This window comes from Camarhynchus parvulus, chromosome 11 (genome assembly GCF_901933205.1).
Source record: "Camarhynchus parvulus chromosome 11, STF_HiC, whole genome shotgun sequence".
In the NCBI taxonomy this organism is placed as follows: Eukaryota; Metazoa; Chordata; class Aves; order Passeriformes; family Thraupidae; genus Camarhynchus; species Camarhynchus parvulus.
In genome coordinates, this window is record NC_044581.1 from 18,186,586 (window position 1) to 18,199,111 (window position 12,526).

Consider the following 12,526-nt stretch of genomic DNA (forward strand, 5'->3'; position numbering starts at 1 on the left):
GATACATTTTTAAGTTTTTCTTCAACTGTGACTAACAACGTAGTAATTGGCTGGGTTAAACACCTCAAAAGAATTAAAAACACTAAATTGTGATTTATTTTATGGCATACAGAATATGTCAATTTTTGAGACAGCAAACTAACATCTGAGCAGAATTCAAATAGTTTTTATTGCATATGAAACCATGAAAGACTGAGTGCACAGCCATCTTTTCATGTGCAATATATATGTGAAAGGGATGCTATTTACTCTTCTCTTGGGTTTATTTTTCTAGTCCTGGCTATGTGTATTTTTTCTTGGGGACACTATAGTATAAATTTTAAATATGCTATTATTCTCCTCCTCACCATCACTATTAAAACACAAAGTGAGCAACTATATCTATATACACATACTTATATATATATATATATATACACACAGAGATATCTGTATATAGGTATACATGTGTGTGTATATACACACTGTATATTTATGTATTTATTGTTAAAGCTGACAACAGTTTTATCCACAACTTCCCACTAAAATTGTTTCAGAAAAACTCCGATTTCGCTTTTAATTCCCACTTTTCACCTTTGAAGCAACTGTGGAACTTTTACCAGTTCATTTTATTGGAGCACAATTTCCAAGTATTTGAGGTTATTTTGACCCAGAAATTAGAGTTTTGGGGAGGTTTTCAGTCAATGGATCAATCTTTTAATGGCCTTTCTCCTCTGCTGGCCAATCTCTGCAGCCTGTGCAGTGCAAATTCCTCAGGGAATCTCATCCTGGGGGGGGATTTCGGAGTTTCCCGTTCCTTAGCCCAGCCAGGCTGCTCCAGCTCCTGCTCCAGAGCTCCACCCTGCAGCCCAGACACGGCTGGGATTCCCCAGAAAGCTGGAAAATGCAGGGATGAGTCTCTGATGACTCAGTTGTTTCAGGATTCAACCAGGAACAAACTCTTTTGCCACAAAAAGCTGAATTTCAGCTCAGGTACATGTTCATTGTTTCCAAAAACAAATCACTCATTTCAGCATTCTTCCACATTGAAGATTCTTTCAAAGCAACATGGAAATAATTTTCTATTAAAAAGTAGATAGGAAAACCTGAAATGTCCATGTTAGTAAGTACTGAGACCATAAGAGACAGGACAGTGTCAATGTATTTCCCCACTTGATGTCTTTGAAGCCATTGTAATTTCTAACAAAATAAGCATTCTTCTTTGGTATCTGTTTGACCAGATTAGGTCTTATAATTATCCTAACAATGTTTCCAAAGATTTTTCAGCTCAAGCAAGGTCTTGAAGAGAACCAAAAAGGCAGAAGTAATAAATTCAGACTCCATCTCATTGCACAGACTATGCGAAATGACACTTACTCTTCTTAACAGTTCACTCTCAGGCATTTCTTTAAGAGCCAGCTGGAGATTCCCTGTACTTTGGAGTGTCATCCTACTAAAATCAAAGCTTTTGCCCTCACATGTGAGCCGATTTCGTTTAGATTACTAATATCCATCCTAAAATACATGTAACGAGCTAATCCTGCAGGTACACTGTGTGTCTTCTGTGGGCTGACACTGAGAATTCAAAATTCAGGTTTTAAAAACCTACAGAAGTGGATATCTGTACAGAAGCGAAGTGAAGATGTGAGAAAGGATAAAAGGCAGCTGGAGGGGGAGCACTCTGGTCCGACTTGTAGGCTGGGTTCAACATGCAGGACAGGGATTCCAAAGGAAAATTAATTTTCTTTCCACATGCCATCTGTGCAAAAACAAAACTATAGAGGAATTTCATTCCAAGATGTCCTCTGTGCATTGTGAACGGCCTGGTTTTCCCATTATGGTCTATCTAGCTAAGAATGACATATTACATATGAAAGAGGCAAAGTATGCATTCTACAGCACTAATTTATAGATTTAGGAAGCGAACTTCAGTTTCTCATCCCATCTGAGGAACTCATCACAGCCTTCCAGGATCTGAGGGGGCTGCAGGGAGAGAGAGGGGCTGGAGAGGGGCTCAGCACCAGGAGCTGCAGTGCCAGGGGCACAGGCTTCACCCTGACAGGGGGAAATTCAGTCAGGTATTGGGAATGAGGAATTGTTCCCTGGCAGGGTGGGCAGGCCCTGGCACAGGGTGCCCAGAGCAGCTGGGGCTGCCCCTGGATCCCTGGCAGTGCCCAAGGCCAGGTTGGACACTGGGGCTGGAGCAGCCTGGGACAGTGGAAGGTGTCCCTGCCAGGGCAGGGGTGGCACTGGGTGGCCTTTTAGGTCCCAGCCCAACTCATTCTGGGATTCCCTGATTTGATGACTCTATGAAAGTATTCTTCTTTGGGGTCCTGAGGACCCTTTATTCCTGTGGGATGCTTTACAGAATAATATGATCATAGGGAAGTGTATCTGTTGTGCTTATCCTCAATCTCTCTTGAAATTCAGTACAGAAAATCCATGCAGCACAGGAAGAAAATGTCCAGCCAGGATATTCCCCGTTCCTGTAGCTCCCTGGTCACCTTCTGCAGTGACTGAGCCAAGGCTGTGTCACAGCCCCCAGCAGCTCAGCAGGGCCTTGCTGTCTGCCCCGCTGCTCTTTGTTCCATGAACAATAGTTAAACATGAATATTTTACCTTCTCAACTCTTGTCATTATCCAGATACTGTAACAGGAAATTTGCATTCCTGAATAGGCACAGCTGGAAGTAATTTAAGAAAGATCCTTCAAAAGAAGGGAAGAGAATTTAGGAAGCATATGGAGTCACAGGTTTACATGATAATCAACAAAAGCAGCTCTTGTTCCTCCTCATTTGCAGGGAGACACTTCACACTCCAAGCAGAGGGAACGTCCCACAGTCTCTCTGCAGGAAGCTTTCTTTCACAAATTATTTGCTTTAACTCTGAAATGCAAAGAAGTCCATGAAAAAAAAAGACAACACTTTGTCAGATAAAACTTTGGTAGGGACCCAGTTAAAATTCACTTATCTCACACACTAGTGAGAGTGATGGGCTGCTTTACTTTAAGCTTATTCTCACAGTCCTTTAATTGCTAAAAATTAAGTCTGTTTGGAAGTAGCTCTGAAGTCAAGAACAAGTGGAGTAGAAAGGGGCCTGAACTAAACCATGAACTGAGATATTAGAAAATGCCAAAAGAGGGAAAACTGTGGTGAGAAAATTCATGTAACTGTGCATGGAGCAGAGACATGCAGAACTAATTTCAGATATTTTCTCTATGTCTTCTGATACCCAGGAATGCATTTGAAACCTAGTCAGGACGTCCTCCAACCAAACCCTCTTTAGAATCGTTCTGTCGAGAAACTGGATTTGAACAAGAGCTGAGCACTGTTTGCAATCGTGGCTTTTGTGCTCAGAATCTGCCATGCTGAGCTCTGCCGTTGCTCAGGAGTAAATTCAGCCCAGTGCTGTTGGTGTCACCCAGCCTGGCTGCTGCAGCCCCCTCCCCACATCTGAGGACAGCACACACACACAGCCCATAGAGCTGCTCACAAGGATGTTGAAGTGTTGGTCCATTTGGCTGCCAGAAATAAGATAATTGTCATTTAAGGGATTTTCACTGAAATTAAGCATCTGTCAAGCAGGACCTGAGTGAATGGAATGTAGAAAGTGTGAATGAGTCAGCAAGACAAAGAACTTTTATATCCTGGCACTGTACTTTTTATCCCACACAATTCAGGTGGGCTCGTGCCTTTGATTCTGTATAAATGACAGTGTTTAGATATTTATTATCTATTACACCTAATCTGTTTCTGTGTTAAACTTCGAAACAAACAATGGACACTCACCTCTGTGGAATTGCAGCAACAGCACAACTGAAAGTCACAGAGGATTTGAAAAATTAAAGGCATCAGAGCAGCAGATCCAACTAGTTTTACGTCTAGATTCCCAAACTCTACACTTCCACACTTTCCACCTTCTCTGAAGCCTGAGGGTCACCATGAAGTTACTTTCCTAACCCGTCTGAGCAGTTATACTGAGCTCAATAGTATAGCACAAAATATCAGAGAAAGAGTCCAAATGTGGAATTAATCACCCACTAGAATAAGGAAAGTATGAACCTGTTTGACTGATCACTTCCAGTTGTAAACCTAAATACCAGAAAAATTCTTACAGTCCTGTTCCTCAGTGTTCCACTGCTGTGAATTTTCAAGTGATACTTTGATGTTTAAAACAAGAAATTCAACAAAAGGGATTCACAACATGTCTCTTATCAAACTGTGCTGTACAGAGGTAGAAGGATGGTCTGTGTCCTACAGCTGACAGCTATCAGGAGCTCTGGTTAAACTCTCTGAGGGGTCAGTGCCTGCAGAAATGTTCCCTACACTGCACAAACATTGTAGACACTACAGAAACAAGGTCCCAGCCATGGACCCCTGACATCCCTCAGGAGATCACAGGGCTGGATGCAGGACTTACCTTCACCCACTGGAAACCTGCTGCCAGTTGATGTAGCATATTCCACACATCTGAAATGCCACTTCAGGAGCTGTGACACCTGTCAGCCCTCTGCTGCCACTCAGCCACTACTTCAGCTCTGGCTGCAAAGAAGGAAAAAGGACATTTGAAATCCAAACTATTGGTGGGACCATAAAAAAGGAAACTGAAGCCTGGCCTATAAACTACCACAGCAGCCTAAAGAGAGTCTAAAGATAAGCAATTAAATACTACTTACAATTAATAAATAGCTTTTACCTAGAATCACAGAAGTCCAGGTTTGGAAAGGACCTTAAAGATAACCCAGTGCCACCCCTGCCATGGGCAGGGACACCTCCCACCATCCCAGCCCCATCCAACCTGGAATATTTAACACTCATTTTTGCTACAATGTTCCCATAACTAAAATGCTTGAGGCCATATCAAAATTCTTTCACATCTCTTTTGTGTTATCTATGGAAAAAATCTGTTCTGGCAATGTTATCCAAGACAAGACACACTGTAGTGAAAAAAGGAACAGCTGCAGATGCCATTAACCAGCAAGACGTGCTTTGAACATTTCTAAGAGCTCTAAAGGCATATTAGAAAATTAGTGGGTTTATCATTATGATGGAAAAGGGAGAAGATTATTTTAGGAAGTGGAACTGCCACTACAGTAGTGAAAAAATACATAAGAGAAGACAAAAAAAAAACCAAACAAAAAAACCCAAAAAATCACAAACCCAAAAAAACCCAAACAAGTAAGAGGCACCTCTGCCTGTAAGAAGTTCATCTACAGCTGTTTCAGTAGTCACAATTCTTTCATAAATAGGGCAGGAAGTTGAGTCAGTCTGGACAAAGGGAGCAGGAACAAAGAAGAAACCTGCTGAGTCATTTCTCATGACAAGTCTTGAATTTAAATTGGTACATTAAGGATGGTCACAATTTCCCAGAGCAGTCATCCTCACACCTCATCATTTCACACCTCATCATCCCAGGTGTTTCTAACAATGTCCCCACACAAGTAAAATATAGTTAAAATATAATTAATGTGACTGAATGCAAAGGAAATACTCAGTGTGATCTGTTGTTACCTACTGGTACAGGCACTGCATTCCTGAGGTTCATTTGAGACCTTGATGGACACTTAAACAGCCCTAACTGAATTCTAGAACTAAGATCCATTCCAGCCAAGGAAACCAGGCTAGATTCCCTAGTACCTCCAAATGTATTAACTGAAAATTTCTAGAACTAATTATTTAATTATTAAGAAATAGCCTCTGTAATTTGGGCTGATAGATTCAAGTCAGTAATTTTCTGTAGTGTTTAATTGTTGACAGTACCTCATCTGTATCAATCCTTCATTTTATACCCACTTTTCACCCCTGTTAAACCAATCAAGTTTTAATTGCAAAAAAACAGTTCAGCAGCACAGGTGGAATTTCAGAGTTCCCAGCACAAGTGTTGAAAAGGAAACAGGCATTGACTGGCTATTTTATATTCAGTATTGCACAAACATATTTCACTCTTGCTCCACCAAAGGAAGAAATAAATTCATGTGGCTTCTGTGGCCCCTCACGACTGCAAATACACTGAGTCTTTTTTAAAAATTTGGGATATACGTGCCATAAAAGCACATTCCTAGACAGTGCATTTTGCTAAGGTTAAGCTCTGTGAAGTGATGATTTGTGTGATGACTGAGCTACTAATATAAAAGCACTTGGTTGGTAAAAATACTCCACACATTCATGCTATGAAGTACCTATGGCATTTTGAAATATATTCATTTTGCAGATATTTTTTTAAATAAAGGACCCTTTTGAACTAATTCACAATTCATATGAATGACTGAAACTGAATAAACTCCCTCATTTTGAGAATTTGTTCAATATCTTTACAGAAAACAACATCTTTATGGATGACTTTGCAGCTCAAGACTCCTTTATGCCCGAGGCATTTGAATTTGCTTGGATAAGGACTTCTCAAAATATCCTCTTAAATATCCCTACCATCCAATTTTTTAAGCTCTTTTGTCTTTAAAAGCCTCAGAGATTTGGTAACAGCCACTGCCAGTCCCCACCTGACCTGCAGCTCCATTTACTGCATCCACCTGGCCACCAGGAAAGGCGCCAATCATGGAACCACAGTGAGCATCTTAAAGAATAAAAGATAATAAATGGCAAATGATCATTTCACTGCCAATTACAACCTCTATTCTGCAGTCACACTGCATTTCAACAAATATCAGGGGTTACAAACTGATACTTTTTGTAGCATTAGAAGTAAATAAATCTTCATATTAACATCGAGCAAAGAAAAACTCCTCCAGATGTCAATTTTCATTAAAAATATAATTTGAGACTATTTCCATCCTTGTGACTGTAGACAGAACAGTTTAATTGAGTAATTGATATTTAGGTGTCAGATACCTATTTACTTCCTATTACCATTTCATTTATCAGATGCCTATTACTTACTGTATAACATTTTTATTTCCCTATTTTCTCTGCAGCTGAATATGCCTTCAGGAGTTCCAATAACTTTATAACGCTTACAAAAGGGCAAAAAGCCAAGGGCCCCCAACTGCTGTATTTACAGAAGGCTGTTTCAAAGTCCAATTACAATTACAAGAAAACTTTTTTTAAAAAATAAATCCGTTAAACAGTTCCAATGCTCCAAAGAGATTTGCCACAGTGTCTCTTTAAAGCCCACGGCCTAAGGAGGGTTTTTGGGGCGAGAGAAGCCGCGGCTCAGGGCCGGGCTGCCGAGGGCCTGGCGGGGCCGCTCGCACAGGCGGCCGGGAGCGGGCAAGGCCCGGCCCATTGTCCGGGGCAATGGCTGCGCTAGGCCGCTGGGAGAGCGGCCCGGGCAGCGGCTGAATCCGGCATTGTCCTCGCACCACAAAAAGATTTGGGAGTCTGAAAAGCAGAGGAACGGAATCTCACAGCTTCTTAGAGTCCCCTCTGAAAGGGCCATTGTAACATCATCATAAATCCTGGGCTCCCCAGGCACTTGACAACTAAAGCAGTGGACAATAGAATTCTTGTGCCGGACAAAACACTCCTTGTCTGCCAAAGCGCTTATCTGCTTCATTTACAAATGTCTTTCATTGTACCCAAATAATTCCCTATTAGAAAAACGATTAGGAACAGCACTAAATAAATATTCACAGCTTTGTGGGCCGTTTGGCAAAGTGAATAAACCGATACAATCGAGGTGCACGCAAAATACGAGATTTATGCCGAGGAAGCCCAAAACAACCCCAAACCTCTGTTTATTTTCATTTTCCCTTTTCCTGATGCACTGCGCACACATTTGTCCCTCTAAAAAACACCCAGGTACATTACTCTTATCAAAAGAGATGAAAAATATTAGAAATCCACAACAATCTCAAATTGGAGAAAAATTGCGTCCACTGTACCCCTAAAATTAAATATTTCCAGGAGAGCAGTTCCAGAAATAAACTTGGGAGCATATCTGAGAGTTTAATGAAATAGAGACAAATTGCTCACAATCACAAAAGGATTTAAACTGTGGATTTCTAACTACATATGTTTAGGTCCAACTTACAGCCAAATCCAAAAGCATCAGGGATGAGTTTCTGAAATGAAATGGTGCCAGATTTTTGCAACTCTTTTCAAGCCCAATGGAAATTCTGGTAAATATCACAGAACTGACAGAAAGAGACTAAAGTATTCCATAAATATGACACTTCAAAAAGCATTTCTAACACAGTCAGAACTCCATTGCCTCAGGTTTCCACATAAATAGTTATTTGATTACAATTTGCTGGAGAAGTGCCTATGGAAACACAACTGACACCACATACAATGATTAAAGAAAAACCCTAATAATCTAAATTATTGCTTAAGCAAAGAATGCTGATCATATTCAAAGTGCCAGAGACATCTGCATGGCTGAATTAAAACCTGGAGAAGTCAAAACTTCTTGACTGAATTATTGATCATAAACTACTTACTCAAATCCAATATAGGAACAAAATTTTTATACAGCCCAAGCCAATGGACTGAGTGGCTCAAGGGCTTTTTCCCCCCTGTGATTAATTATTACAAGCCTACAAAAAATGCAAGTATTCATGACCTATGAAACAGATTACTCATATTAAATATTCAGAATGTATGCAATAAACAACATCAATAATGGTCAAATAAAAAACAAAAATAAAAAGAAAGGAAGCTAATGTAATTTAAAATAAAAATTATGCAGGTTTGAGCTCACAATCACAAAGCTTTAGGAATATGTGAGCTTTCCATGGTTCTATCATGAATTGCAGTTTGGCCCTGCCACATGTCACTTAACCTTGGAGCCTTGCTGAAAGTGAGCAAAGGCACACTATAAAACATTTCACCTCTGAAAAATGCATAATCCATATAAAACTCAGAGCTCCCACATGCCAGCTGAGGATCTCTGCTGTTTGGGTGCAGAGCTTCCCCATTTCTTCTCTCACTTCTCTCCTCACTGAATAATTAACTGTTCTAAAGATGTAGGTATAAGTTCTGTCTTAAAATAAAATTTACACTTGACTTCCCCTATTGCTGTTTTTGGTGTTTGCTGCTCTGTGCTGTGCACTACCCAAACTCCCCTTCCTCCTGAAGCTGGATCATCTGTATAAATATAATTTGCATGAAATTATTATGATTATTTCTGCAATTTGCATTTCAGGAACACAGTTTCAACAAAATCTGCTTCCTGTCAGCTCTCTGAGTTTTATTCTAGGCCCTAATACACACCACAGCACCACACCATATTTTTATATAGAGTAATCTCTGTTTAGGTATAAAAAAATGGATCTGCACTGGGGTTTAAGTCTCAGTGTACAACAGGGATTATTTAACCCTTCTGGAGAACTCGGATCTGGGGGCCTTGACCAAGGTGATTTTCCTTAGCTGTGTAAAAATTGCTCCTGTGCTAGCCATTGTCTTAGCAAGTAAATAAGCTCATGCTTGGAATCACCTTGCAGGAGAAACTGTTTTTCCCTCTGATTCCAGGCAGCTGAGCCAAGCAACGGGAATCCCACAGTAAGCAACCAACAGAGCAGCCCAGGATAATTCAGATGGGAAGAGGCTCTGGAGGACACCTGGTCCAACTGCACCACCAAAAGCAGCTCCAAATTCAAAATTTATTTAGGTTATTAAGGCTGTTGCTTAATTAATGTCCACAGCTGACACCAGCAGCATGACCAAGGTCTCTGTGTGGACATGGACATGTAAGGGTTCCCATCTTGTGCTGAAATATGGTCAGGTGCAAAGGCACAAAGCAAAGGGCAAGAACTGCAGCAGGAAGGACAGAAGAGCAATTTGGATAATCTGCCTTCCTCACACACCCCCAGTGACAGGTCTGTTGGCAGGCCAGGGTAAATAACTGATTTCAGAGCTGGGGGTGTTTTCCCTGCCCTGTGCTCGCTCCTGAGCAGCAGGGACAGGAGCACACACTGTCCCTGTACCACCAGAACCCTGCAGCCCCTGAGATGGTTCTGCTGCCCTCTGCTTCCGAGGCAGGGCAGAGCTAATGCCTGTGTCCACACACAGGGATCAGCCTGGAGGAGCCCTTCTCAACACAAGAAGCCTGACATAAAATGAGGATCAAAACCAGAATTTGGCTCAAGTGTTGTACAGTCCTGTACCTTTGTCCAGGAGGAAAGCACCTCTCCACTCGAGGGGGATGCCTTGTGCAGGACAAAACGTGAGAGCTGCAGAGAAGGTTTCACACAAACAAGGTTCTCTTCTAAGCAGGTTAACAGCCTGATTTGCTTTCTTATGAACTATTCTGACTTTATACTCTACCCAAACATTTCCCCTGGTGCTCCCAACCCTTGTCCACCCACACTGCTGTGGCACAGACAGGCAGCCAGGAGAGCAGAGCAGCTCTGCCAAGCCCAGCACCCCAACACCCAGCTGGGAGAGCACAAGCCAGGCAGAAAGGAAGCTCAGGGGCAGAATAGCTGTGTGCTCTCGTGAGAGACAAAACCACATCTCAGTGCTTTGCAGGATGTTAACAGTCTGCAGACTAAAGCCCAAATCTCACCCATCTGAGGCTAAATTACCCAGCAGGACAGAAAAGGTTCATGTGGGCTTACAAGGAACAAATTAACCTCCCTCCAAAATCCCTCTGCAAATCACATGAGTGCCCAGTCCTGTGCTCACCCATACAATATGACTTTATCAGCTTTTTCTTGCTTTTGGGTCACAAGGGCCTGGAGGCAAACGATGGGCCCTGGAGGGGGAAGTCTGTATTAATTATCCTCATGCTGCTGCAGCCCCGTCCTACCCAGGTACCAGGAATACAAGTGCACTGGGAAGCCTGCAGGCAGGTGTGTTCTGTCATTTTAGATATCATAAATCAAGCCCTCTGTTTCAATGTTTCCAGCTTCCCTGAGCTTCCTCGAAAATCTAAATTTGGAAGCATTTTGGATCCACAGCAAGCAGCTACAGACTTTTTGTGCATACACACTTATATAGATGTATATGCATGTAAATAAATATGAATTAAAAATTATACAAGTTTTTCATGCTTAAATAAATATTTCTATGTACCACACTCTATATAATTTAAATTACCTACATGTGGGAAAAGCACTTCATTTGTACTCTAAAAACTTGACTTTTTATTTTCGTTGTCTAGCAGATTATCTCAAACCTTTGTTCTTGAGCCGCTACCAGTAAAAGGCTCGTATATATTCTCCCTTGGAAAAGCAAATTCTACATGCAGAGCATACCAAATCAGTTCCTGCCAGTGCAGCAGGCACACAGAGCTGCTCTGAAGCCTTCTGAGTCACACTGGAGCTCAGCTTCCACTGGCAGCAGATGTCAGACACTACGGATTGGGAGCTTGTCAGCACTGAAAGATTTCTATAGCAAATTTGCCCTACAGTTTTGGGGGCTTTTTTCTGGTTTGCATCCTCCCCTTGCCATTTTCCTTGCCATTCTCCTTTCCTATTCTTTGGTGCTTTTCTTCCACTAAACATGAATGGCCAGATCCTTCCTCTAGAGCAAATCCATACCAGAGGCTGTCTTCACTAGCATTTGGTGCTCTATTTATATTATCTTTCAGGAGGCTGTTCTCTATTTCTTTCCTCTGGCTTTCTTCTGCTCTCTTTTATCAATCTCTTCTAGTGATCTGAAAAGAAAACCTAAAAATTGAGAGCCACTGAAGTATATGCTGAATGCCCCCATTAGTCAAGCTGTAGGGGACACTCGGCACAGAAAATAAATTCAACTAACCTTTGGAAAAATCTTTATATAAATGTTCTACAAAATCATCCTGCTGGTTCCAGGTCCACTGGAGACACCCAAGGAAGAATAATTCTGGGACATCAGAGATACCATAAAGGAGAATAGCTCAGAGTCTGTCCAAGAGACTCAAGAGAGACAGAATTCTTTGGTCTCAGGGACATTTTTTCCTACCTTCTTCCTTTTATTAATAAATAAAGAAAAGAGGAGTTGTTCAAAGCCACCCCAGAGATCTGATGTTTCTGAATTTCTGTGAGCCTCATTCAACTCACTGAATATCTCTGTCAGCCCAGGAAGATTCATTATTCATTCTGGGGACCCTATTGCAAACCCTGCAATGACTCTTCAAACATTTGTAAGGCTTTTAAAAAAGTTTCATTCAGTCTTATTTCTGGACCAAATATATCCCTTTGCCTATTCCTATTCCATTCTCCTCCCAGACTCCCAGAGGTCACAGCTTGTCTAGATCTAGGGAGGGTGGCAGGAAGGGAAAATGGATTGTAAATTCATTTTAGGTCACCCAGAAGCCATTCTGTCTCTGTCCTTCCTCACTGGCTTTTCCTCATTTCCTTTTGTGTTTCCTCAAAGGACATTACACACTTGGCTTCTCAATCAAGGACAAGGCAATGTCAAGCACATTAATTTGTCCATGAAGCAGTCTTTAAGTGTGGACAAAAGAAAGCCTAAAGAAGTGCAGACAGACAAGATGAACATTACTGATTCAAAAAGGAAAACAACCCCCACATCTTCTTCAATTGGCAATTTCAGTTTTCAGGACTGAACAATACTGAGCAACTGATATTTTGATATTGTAATAATAGCATTTATTTGTATATATATAATATATACACACACACATATATATATATTTATGTATATTAT

General features: G+C 41.3%; 1 protein-coding gene across 1 annotated transcript in view; it reads right to left on the reverse strand.

Annotated features, from left to right (window-relative positions):
• CDH11 (cadherin 11) overlaps positions 1 to 12,526 on the reverse strand; it is an 81,369-nt gene that overhangs the window by 36,981 nt on the left and 31,862 nt on the right. Inside the window, exon 2 of the mRNA XM_030956050.1 lies at positions 4,398 to 4,519. The gene's annotated coding sequence lies outside the window, so the exon portion shown is untranslated. The remainder of the gene's footprint in view (positions 1 to 4,397; positions 4,520 to 12,526) is intronic.